The following is a 10,606-nucleotide window of genomic DNA, read 5'->3' as shown; positions in this document are numbered from 1 at the left end:
GCAGTGATGACATTTTGATTCTCAGCCTGAGAGTTTGTGAAACAACACCATCTGTGTGCTTTCCTCTAATTAGGGTAATAGCCACAAATATTACGGCAACAGTTCCTCATGACAAGCTGTTACATGCCAATGTGTGAAGACTTTTCTGGGTTTGATAGGCACAAGTTAGCAATTGCACTGATGTAACTGAATAGCAATTCTGCATTTTAATAACAATCAGGAGACCTTGTATTTATCTCATTTGGCTTTGTTCCCATGTATTAAATCACATCTGCAATATTGTAGTTTTCTTTCAATTGCATTTTGTAAGTATTATCTGTGTATTTCTAATTTTCTGCCTTTTTTCACTATGCAGTTTTATAAGGTCACATGTTGTGAAATGGAAAACGACTACATATTACCATGTTTTCTAAAGACAATAGGACCTTTGTGCTGCATGTGATGGGTGCACGACTGCAATTACAGAGCTTCACCTGCTGTGCAACGCGCTTCACATTACCTCAAAAACAATATCATATTCATCACCAAAACCTGACAAAACATTTCATTTCAAGACACACGATACATCACATTATCTTCTCAATCTCCTCACTTCATTTTCTTTGGTACCATTTGAACCCAAAATCTGACATTAACAAATGGAAGTTAATTTGCCTCCCTCAGAACACGTTATAATCAGTCTAAAGGTTAATGTTTCTGCTAATTTATAAATGCAGGATTGCTGTCAGCATGAGGGGGAAATGGTTTTGAAAGGCCTGACATTGTAAATTAAGCCTGTCAGATCGTCTCTCTGTGCTGGCGGATCAGAAGATGCCGCAGTCTATGATGTCAGACAGGCAGGCAAACAGCCCTGGGGGACAGACCTTGCTCCCTCACTTCCAAACACCGGAACGCCGGGAATTATGTGGCTTTGGAAAGGTAGCTGGGCACACAGGCGGGGAAGGCGGGGGGGTCTCACCTTTAGGGCCTGGACTCGATGGTCGAAACTGTGTGTGATGTTGATGGCTGATGAGATTTTAGCTAATTTAGGGAGACTCACAAGGGAGGATCACTGGAATGAAGATGTCATGCTTTGCCAGTGCAGTGCATTGTGGGACCCGGCAGCCAGATTCTCAGACCATGTGTCTGTGATTAAATTTGCACTGAACAGCTATTTTTCCTCTTGTCCTTTTTACCACTCCAGGAAAGAAAGGAAAATAAGCTCCATCCAATGGCCTTCTTGATGAACGGATTAACTGATAGTTAAAATTAAAATTAGTAATGAATGACATGTGGGGAATAATTTCGGTTTGAGAAAGACTTTTTCTGTCCCATTCAGACATTGTCCATGATTCAGAATTGGGTTGCACCCACTTTTTGTGAATTAAATTCAATTGTTTTTACTAACAACTAGTTTTTACTAAAAACTAACTATTAGCTCAAACACGTGATTTATTAAATTGTCTTGCACCAATAAATCTTGAGAAAAGACTCCAGTAATGTGTAAATCGGTTGCTATGAAACATCTGTAGCATCTTCCAATCAAAAACAACTGTGTGTAAACAGGAAGTCGCTGTAGCATCACAAGCTGAAACAAAATGTCTAAAAGCATGCAGTTTGGTGTGAGTGGGAAATACCTTATACCTTATTAGCATAACATTTAGTGATTTGAAGTACATTGTCTTATTATTAGGCAATTTTTTTACTCTTTTTATGTGTGCCTAGGCATGGCTAAATTCAATCTCAGCCCCACCTAATCAGGCCTAACTATTATTGTTATTAAATTTGTATTTTCTGAAAATGGCTATTAGCTCTTTAATCTTTTGCAAACTTGTCTGAGGGCTTAAATGCATATAAATTGAAAATCAGCACCCCCAGTTTCAAACTGAGCTCGCTAGATGTAGCCCGGTGGTGAATTTAGGATTTCATGGCACAGAGAAACACAAGTAGCCAAAGTTAAAATGTTAGCAAATACAACTGCTGAACGTTCTGATGGAGAACGCTGGATCAAATCAATATTTCGCTGCAGATTTCGATTCAATATGTTGGCCGATATATCAAGATGATTTTAGCAATCAAAAATAGCTATCCCTCTCAGAGTTTTAAATTTGTAATAGGGTATAATATTTGGGATTTTGAGGGGTGTCTGTTGTCTTGATTTTGTGTGCAGGCCTGACAGTATATCAGCTTTTATTTGTGCTGATTTGTACAGACTAAACTGGGGGAAGCAAGGGCTCAGAGGGCATCGAACCCACCGCCTGATGATATGGTGGGCTGTCCCCGTGTGCTTCAAAGACTGGAACAATGTTTTGTACATTACTTGATCTTCTATTTACTTTGGAAAGTTCTGGCCATGATGAATCTGTGCCTCAGGTTTCATTAACTTACTGTGGGTCCTCTCTAAAACGGGTGTATTTTATTGAAATCTGTGACTGCTCAGTCTGAAACATTATCATTATACACCAACATTGTGTACCCTAACTGAATTGAGGTTTGCCAAAGTTGAAAGGGGTTGAGCACTTTTGCAAACACTTTCCATTTTTCATTTTCTTAAAAGATACTTTGGTGCGCAACTCATCTCACTTATTAGCGATTCATTCAAAGTATTGTTTGTTTTGTAAGTCGCTGAAGAGAGGGATTTAGCAGGGGCTGTAAGGCACTGTACGCATGTCACATTCTCATTAGGGTCTGAGCCTCTTAAAGGTCAGATCCTACAATGTGTCAGGTCAGATATGTTCACCGTTATCCATGCTACTTCTTTCACTTTTCAAACTGAACCGGTCACATATTAGAAAGCTTGTGATAGCTTTGTCAGTTGCTCTGGGTATAAATATTTAACAACGGCTAATCTCTACTTGACAACTATGTGCAGCCTGTTTCAATCTGGTAAACTTGTGTCATTTCTTGGCCATGTGTGAATTTACAAAGTTGTTGCAATCAGATCTGGTCACAGTACAGCTTGTGCCAGATGAGTCTTTCCTCTTCTTCTTGTTTGTCCTTGCTCCCATTTATATTCACAGAAATGTTGGATGGCTAAGTTTGCCTGTGAGGAACAAAACTCAGCAATGCCAAGTTCACATCAGCTATCTTTCCCCTGGAATTGCTCCGTCCGTGCTAAGTGTTACAGAGCCTTGTGGGATGGAAAGAATTACAGCCCTATAGTAGAGCCTATGAGCCAATCAGACGTTGGGGGGTTGTTGCAGGGGTACGGGGAAACAGCCAAGCTCTGACAAGCACCAATCTAGTCCTGCTGGTGAGATGATGAGGCCAAGGAGTAAGATAAAGATTATGTCAAACCTGTGGTAGAATCTCCCCCCACAAAAAAAAAATTTGATCCAGGCAAATTTCTTCCTCAGTGGGAGGAAATGGCAACCGACAGATTAGACATCTTCTACTGTAATCTGTATAAAGCTTTGAAATATATGTCAGCTGCAGGCCAGATTTTTTTTCTTTCTTTCTCTCTCTCTCTCTCTGTCATCCCACCACAACCACACACATGCACGCACACACACACGTATACACGCACGTACACACACAAAAATGGCCAGAAGAGTTAGCATTGCTGCAGACAGCGAGAAGCCTAAAACTAACTGGACTCTGGTCCGGCAACTCTGTGTGTGTGTGTGTGTGCGTGCGTGCGTGTGTTCACCCTCTCCTCTACATCGCCCGTCATTACTGCAACCTGTCAGGACCCAGTCTAATGGTGTCTCACCTGACAGCCTCACAACCTTGCACCAAACAAGCAGCGTACTGTAGGAGCAGGAGGCGGAGGAAGGGGGAGAGCAGGGAAGAATACCAGGACGCCCTGTTGGAAAACAGGAAACTAGAGGAAAATACAATCAATAAAAAACCCTGCTCCGTTTTTCAGTGAAGCGACAAAGGATCACATTCATTGCCGAGATGCTGCTTAAAGAGAGAAATGTTGTCAGCAGCTGGTGTGGCAGTGTTATACGGTGCATGTGCAGCAAACATGTCTTAAGGAATAGCCTTTATGGTAAGCAGGTCATTTTCCTGTCTGAATTTTGGAGCAATTGGCTTTATTCATCCAGCTCTGCGGGTATATCTCCTGCACTCCCTCAAGACTAAAAAGTAGGAACAGGAGATTCTTTGATGAGAGACAAATAGGAATAGTGCTGCACTGTGTGAATAGGGTGCTATTCCCCTGGGTTTCCATTGTCCCTGTACTGTACCGTATCTGTCCAGCATGTACCTTACCCACCCCTCTGCTCCTGCTCAGGGACAGATAAGTAGAGGAATGTGCAGGTGTGTTGGATTTTTTTTTTTTTTTTTTTTTGCCTCATCATCCATTTTTCTAGTTTCACAAAAACGAGCATGTTGAGAAATATGAAATTTGTTTTGCAGGCAGAGCCATCCGTAATGGTAATCAGCGTAGTCATATTCATTGCATCATGGCTTGATTTTAACAAGGTGTGCTCTGTGTGTGTTAGCAGCAGAAATGGATCTAATTTAGGCTTCCTTCTTTGCCATCATTAGTGGAGGACAGCAGGGATTTTTTTCTGTTCCTGGAGCCTGTACATGTCTGGTTATGCCTTTGAGTTGACATTCCACGCTGTCTGTATGTCCCTGGGCTGTGATGACCCCATGCTGGGGCTCCAGGGCCCCGCCAGAAGGGCCTGAGGTGCTTCACCAGGGTGACTCTAGCTGCTCTGATGACAGACAAATTCATACGCACAGGCACACTCGCAGACTGTCATGTAGATACATAGAAAATTCACATAAGAGCATCAGGCCCATGTGCACAGACACAAACATACATGTTTCCACTGTGTAAAGTATTGTTTTTTTTTTAACTAGCTGGATGCATGTTGCCAATCATGTACAGAAATACTAAAATTAGTTATACTATGAACTATTTTGTGTCTATTTCTGCACAAATGGAGAGAGACTTTAAAGGTTTTTAAAATGCAATCATCACAACCTGAAACAACAGGATGGACAAAAACTCCAATACTACTCCCTCAATAAATCACTCTCCACACAACAGCAAGCACAAACACACACACTCAAGTGTGTAGCTACACCTGGCCACCCCTTTACTCTCTCTATTCTTGCTGCTCCACAGCCCCACCCAGTGTAGAACAAGAAGTGCATGACGGTGCTCTCTTGGACATGAGGATTTAATAGGTGACCCTGGGCTGCATGCTGGGTCCCCCGCTGCCTGGGCTCATCCAGCCGTAAAATGAGGCACAGGCAGGACCCGGCTGGTAATGAGAACTGGCATTTTGCTCAGGATAACCTCGGGAAAATCGCTTCTATAAATACCTTCTATAAATAAAAGTGTACCTTGGCCCAAGACTGCGCAAGGGGCTTTCTCTGAAAAGGTCATCTATTGCCCCGACTCCGCCACGACTCACCATCCTCTTGTTTTCCTCCTCTCCCATACCTCCTTGTCTGTATTCAGTGCCGCTCCCTCTTTTTTCTTTCTTCTTCTTCTTATTTTATAAGGTCTTTGTGTTTTAACTGCACAGAACATGGCACGTTGTCATTCGTGTCATGTGACCCTCGGAGAGCTCGTTCATCCTTCTCGTGTGGATCCTCTCTTCTAATGATTCTGTTTATCCTTGACCTTGGTCAGGCGTCAGGACACACATCCTGGAGTGAGAGAAAAGGTGACAGATAAAGGGCCAAAGAGGAAGACAAAGATTCAGTACATGAATGGAAAAAGTTGAATAGAGAAGTAATGAATAAACTCAGCAGATTTGCTGAAACATGTCGGTAGAGGAACAGGTTTCAGGGTTAGATACGCTGGCCCTGTGTTAATTACCCCCCAAAGGCTTGTGTGTGTGTGTGTGTGTGTGTGTGTGTGTTGACACAATGTCTCATTCATCAGAGTCACGTGTAATCTGTCAGATTTAACAGTCGCCACCCACATAAGACTTCAAATTCGTGTCACATTTTCCACATATAAAAGGTCAGGATGGATGGATGGATGGATGCGGTCAACAAAACATCGGACTTTAAAAAGAGAGACTGGTGTTCTTACTTATTCATCTCCAAGTTTGGTGATTTTGCATTTTTCAGGAAGGGTTAAGTGAGGGATTAAATTTTCCTCCATGGGTTGAGGAAATGTTCCTACATCTTCATAAATCATTTAAGAGCCGGTGAAAAATACCTGAGAAAATACCTGAAAAATGCATTTCCAGAAAGCTAAAAAACAGCTCTGTTTTTCTTAGCTCACCAAAAGTTGATGTTGATGCAACAGTCTGTTTTAGCGCAGGTGAGACTGAAAATGAAACTGCAGCGTGACAGTCACTGCGGCTGTTGCATAAATCCATTAAACGATCTGACATGTTAAATAAAAGTTTGCTTTTTTCAGTGCTCTCTCTTTCTCTGTGGGAGCTTTCGGGACACAGAAGGAGCCAAGGACTCTCTCTGCAGGCCAGGACACTTCTTAAACTTCGCTTAGCCCCCATTTGACTGCCTGCGGGCAGCTTAAACTGATTAGCCTCGACCCTGCTCGGACCGGCTGACCTCCCCGCGCATCCAATACCACTTATTGATCAATATTCATATTGATCTGAGCCCCCCATGCCGGATCAAGGGCGAATATTTCTATTGATTCGTCCAGATTAGAGAAGACAAAAGGTTGCCAAATCAGTTTAGATGCAACCTGCCAATGGGATATGACAGCGAGCTGCATGGGGATTTCCATCCAAGATTAGATTTGATGAGTGTTAACTGTGGAATTGATATAGCTGTGGGACTGTGCCGATCGGTAGCTAATCAAGTAACACGGTATGTTAATGCAGTCATGTTTGCCCTTTAAATGCATAAGGTTATACCAATCGATTTGCCCGGCTAAACCCAGCGTTAGATCAAACGCAAATAGAGTCGTCCGTAAGTTATGGGTGGATTTTGATGATGGTGAAAAAGGAGGTCGCCATTGCAGTGAAATATTTATTTTGATCTGTTTCAGAAACATAACTTCAGTGATAGATCTTGAGCAGCTGTGGGTGAGGTCATCCACAAAACTTAGGGTTGGCAGATCACAATCAGTTATTGTGTTAACGTGTAAAATGCTGCATCTAATAACAATTAAAATGGCTAATTTGTATGAAATTTGTAAGTTATTGCAGAAGTCGCCTGTGTTGTCCTTGTGCTGCTTCGCCTCCACTCACACTGTTTGTTCTGCACCACAGGAAGAGACGGCAGAGAATACAAGCTGTTACACCGCTGCAGACAACACACTCACATATGCATCCGCATACTGCGTGTGTGTGTGTGTTGTGAATGCACACCATATCCTTGTTGAAGCCATGGGAAAACATGCTTCCACCCCTATTAAATATTGATGCCCTTAGTGGGCTTAAATGTGTGAATAAGTCATGAAACACTGACAACACAACACTCAAAGAAACAGAGAGCATGCGGGCATTTGCAATGTGTGATGTTTGAATGTTACCACAGAGAGTGAGAGTGCAGAGATACAATGAATAAGAGAGAGGCATTTCGTGGTAACATCAGTGGTGGTCCCTCCAAATGAAAATCGTATTTAAGAAGCGGGACACCAGAAGATGTGGCCATTCCATTTACGGCTTTCAGGCTCATTGACAGTGAATAGACCCCACTTTGTTCCTTTAAAGTGGTTCATGAGCGTGATATGCTAATGGGATAGCTAGTTTTGCTAGAATAGAGATGGTTTATCCATACCTTTGCTTTGGCTCGCCTTATGTATGAATTGGCAGCTTCGCTTTGGACAAAAAAAATCCCAAGTGGACCTCTGCTCTTTGAGAGCTAAACGACAGTAATTGAAAGATCGGGGTTCACCGGTTGACATTGGCTCTAACAGCTGAAGAAATGGCTGCTTCTCTTCCGCTGTCCCTGGTGGTCTCGTTTCGTGGACATCACTTTTTTGGGTCAGCGAGTTAATCCCAAAAATATGTCCTGCCAGAACCTCGCCATTTATCTGGGTGGGTATTCTGTGTCAAGCTCAGCATGGCTAATTCTCTCTGGGACTCCCCTCTGCTACGGAAGACAGACCTGACTGGCAAACTCGCACATTATCGCCACAGTCATCTGATCCGCCTCTCCTCTTCTGCTCCCCTCATTCTTCTACTGGAGAGATCTCCAGAGATCCAGAGTGCCAGAAAGCAGCAGGTCAGGCATAAATGACAATGAGGATTTCATGTGTTGCAGGACTACAAATATAGCTTAATGTAATTAGGGAGACCATTACGCAAACCTTATTGTTGCCTTTGGCCAGACATTTGATCTTCAAGGACTTTAATATAGTATCAGCACTGAAAACGCTCCAGTCTTAATCGGTTGGATTAATCATACAGTCTGCCATAATGTTTTGGCAGCTTCTCACTTGCCCACCACCAGTTCCAATTTAACCTTTTTCCAACTCTCTTTGACATCCAAAACAGAACTTACCATCAAGCTGAAAACCATTTAAGTTGTTCATACAAAGTCTAAACGCACTTACAGAATGCCCTCCCACTGCACCCTAACGCGATGTGTGTTTGTTCACATCAGGCCTTTCAGGAAGAAGAATCCATAGGCCTGCCAAGTGCCATACAGGGGTTGAATGTGGTCATTTATAAGAAGCCGACTGGAGCACAAAAAAAAGCAAGAGAAGCCATTTTGGTGCTGTCAGAGGGTTTTGTGGCTCTAAAAGGCTGTGGTGATGTGCTCTGACACTTGGGGTCTTGTATGGTGCTTTTAAGAGCTCTGCGTGGGCACTCTCTGCATCACACACTGCCGAGCAAGACAAAAACATACCTGTCACTAGCAAACGCTGCGGCTGCACTTAAAGAGATTCCTTGCTGATTTCATGCCAGCAGAGGTCTTGAGGTGACTTTGTGACGTTTTTGTTCTAAAGTAAAGCTTTTATTTGTTGCTGCAGGACGTCGAAGCCATAGTTCTCCATGTGCTGAGAAGTTTGTTTTTGCAGTTCCTCTGAAGAAGGAGTAAGTTTGCTGAGTTGAAGTATAGCGGATGAGGAGTCTTTCGATTAGCACAACCATGATTCCAGCAGTACAAAGACGATACATTTCAGGGGCAAGAAAAGACTGGGAAAGTTGTGGAACGCTCCAAAAACACCTGTTTGGATCATTCCACAGGTAAACAGGTTGATTGGTAACAGGTGATAGTATCATGATTGGGTATGAAAAGAGCATCCTGGAAAGGCTCAGTCGCTCACAAGCAAGGATGGAGCGAGGTTCACCACTTTGTGAAAACATGATTGCATTCTGTTTTTATTCATGTTTCTCACAGCGTCCCAACTTTTTTGGAGTCGGAGTTGTAAAACTTAAAAAAAAAATCAGTTTTTGCACGTAACAAATTTTGTTCCTCTGAATGCTGATTGGTCAACAGGAAAAACAAAGCACACATTATTGCCCCTGAAAAATAAGCAAAACGGTATCAAATTTTTGGAAAAGTTCACTTTCTTTTTGCTCAAATGAACTGTCCTTCATGTAAATCCATTGCCTCACAGGAAGGTCACAGTGTGCAAAACAAACAACAAGAGAGGACAAAGGAGAGACAATCCTCCATTATGCCCCCCTTACTTCCTTCCCTGCCTTGCTTTCTCTCTCCCTTCATCCCCTGCTACCTTTATTTGCTGCCCTATTAACAACTGTTACTGCAGCTTTAATTACGCCCCTGTGATCTCCAAGAGTGGCGGGCACGTGTCATCTCCTTCCCAGGGGAGCCTGGGTAATTACCAGCATCCATCCAAGGGCCGTTGCTCCTGTTCCTGAGTCGCCGTGGCGATAATCACACTGCCGCCGCTAACATCTGTTCCTTGGGCGAGAAGTCCAAGTGGCCTAAGCCTGTCACACCATGCCTTCCTGTGTCAGGCTTGACCTCTGACCCCACCCATGGCTCCACAGGGCTAATTTGTTTACTCTCATAGACAGGAGGGGACAAACCAAAATCCCAGCAGAATGCAAAAGCTTTGAGGTTTAAATATGCATTAATTATTGGAATTGTGCTTTTTTTTTCTTTATTCTGACTCGCATTGAGATCAATTGTCGTCTTTCAAACACCCGTACCTTACGTCAGTTGTAAAGAGTGAAAATGTTCTGATCACCATCTGTTACTGCATTTAGATGAAATCATCGCTGAGATGATTACTTGGTTCATAGCAGATCTTTGAGTTTTCTGTAGCAGCATGAAGTCATTCCGAACTGCACCTTAAACCCGATAAAATCTCTAGAGAAATAGAACAATATTTCATCCTGCTAACAAAAGAGAGATTTTTAGTGCTGATTATGACCGATGATGGTGATGATGGCTCAAAATGATGAGCACTGAAAAACCTGATTGCTGTCTCTAGATAAAAAATATTTTTCATGCATTTCACGTTATGGCTGTCAACACTTTTAAAATCTTCAGAGTCAGAGTTGTCAATCTTCAGGTGAAATATTCAATCTCTACCCTGAGCTCCTATGACCTTTTCTCCTGTTTGCAGCAGGCAGCATCAGCACGGTCAAAAAGATAAATACAACCCGTCCAACACTGTGCAGTATTCTCAGTCAGTAACAACACAGTTTCAACTGCAGTACATCCAATCCAAGCTTCTAAATTCAATCTGAAATTTAACATACGCTCCGTTGCTCATCCAGGCTTGAGTTTGAGCCCAACAGATAGAGGCTGGACT

The sequence above is a fragment of the Chelmon rostratus genome, chromosome 15, assembly GCF_017976325.1.
Source record: "Chelmon rostratus isolate fCheRos1 chromosome 15, fCheRos1.pri, whole genome shotgun sequence".
In the NCBI taxonomy this organism is placed as follows: domain Eukaryota; kingdom Metazoa; phylum Chordata; class Actinopteri; order Chaetodontiformes; family Chaetodontidae; genus Chelmon; species Chelmon rostratus.
The sequence above is the reverse complement of the archived record's forward strand: the minus strand, read 5'-3'. Positions refer to the sequence as shown.